Here is a 1,755-nt window from a genome sequence, read left to right on the forward strand (position 1 = left end):
CATTTTGCATTTTAATGTTTACAAAAAGTAGAGTTTATATATAGACTGGGTTATTAAGTTTACTCACAGGAAATTGGAAACAATTTTGGATTTTATCAGTAGAGATCTAACAATATCATGGACCTTGTTATAGGTGAAAACACACTGTAAGTCTGAGAAGCCCTTAAAAGACCATTTTGGGCTTTCATAGCACTTAAAAAAACAGTTTCAAACAACACTCATTTCATCCTGCGAATATCAAAGTATGGTACACCTTTTATCTCAAACCAGGTATCTAATGCCTTGAAGGCAAGGAAGTCTTGACTTCCTTGAATTTGACACCCCCACATCACACAATTTTGATAAAGTTTTATCACTTGGAATCTTTGGATATAAAGACTAGTTGTATATAAAATCAGTTCTTCTTTTTACTCCTACTATATTTTTTAGAATATGTTTGGCCAGGGAAAGAATGCTACAATAGCATTAAGAAGATCTTTATATAATGATCACCACCTGCAATCATTTTGGTCACTGTTTTCAATCTGTGTTTAATTATAGGCATAACCTAATGGGAACAGACTTAAATATGGACCTAACTTCAATATAATATTATAATAACTCTCATGATCTTTCATAAAAGTATTACATTTTGTGACAGAATTAATTCTCATGTCTATTGGGAGCTCTCACTGAGGCTAAAAGTCCTGCAGGTTAAAAAAGTCACTGTAATTATTTGTTCATTCCACAAATAGAGCAGATCTATGGGAGTCCCCCCACTCCCATCAAATGATACCTTATTATATTAACATTACAGGTGGTTTTCACCCTTAGCGTAAGAGCTGTTATATCATCAAATGTTTGTTGGGAGTGTCGTTAGGAGAGAGTAGCCCCTTCCTGCTCTCAGGATCCTCATGGATTAAACAGAACAGCTTTAGGTAACATTTCCCATCTCCTTCCCAATCAACAACAACAAAAATAGCTGGTTCATAAAATCTTTGTTTAAGCATATGATTCCATTATTTTTAATCAATGCCAGAATTTTTTTCCTACTCAACTCCAAACCTCTCCCTGCCCCCAACACCACATTTTTTGTTATTGGTCTATTTCATATAAAATTGCCACAATTCATCTATTGTTGCAAAAATGTGGATGGGAGAAGTTACATGATCCCTTATTAAGTATTTTATCTTATACCTAAATTATGTTTAACAGCCCATTACAAATATACAGTTTGCATGAATGAAGCCAAACATATTAAGGTGAATGAATACTGTATATCCTATCATCTTCTGGAATAAACATATAACTGGTACTAACTTAGTATTGCAATTGTAAACAATATTTTTAAAACTATGCAAACAATATTTTGAAAACTATCACACAAATGTGGGCCAGAGAACTCTAGAGAAAAGACCAGGGACCCAGCTTCTAGCCTCAGCTTTGCTTTAATCAGTTGTAGGATCTTTGACAAATCAATTGATTTCTTGAGCCTCTACTTTTTACACTGTGAGGACTGAACTTAAATGGTTTCTGAAGTCCCTCTCTGCTTTCACACCCAGAGATTTCAAGCTTATTTTTTTCAGAGTGGTAGGTTGGTAAAAAGCTGCCTTATGAGCAGAGTGAAGACTGAATGGCTTTGCATGGTGGGTAAGTAGCTGCCGTAGATGTGTAAGGCATGGTTGTGGCCTAGACAGAGATGTCAAACTTGCGGCAAACAAGCAAGTCCCTGTGCAGTGGATATTACTATGAAGTATTATTTACTAAAGTACAAAA

Source organism: Hipposideros armiger, unplaced genomic scaffold (genome assembly GCF_001890085.2).
Source record: "Hipposideros armiger isolate ML-2016 unplaced genomic scaffold, ASM189008v1 scaffold_948, whole genome shotgun sequence".
NCBI classification, from domain to species: Eukaryota; Metazoa; Chordata; class Mammalia; order Chiroptera; family Hipposideridae; genus Hipposideros; species Hipposideros armiger.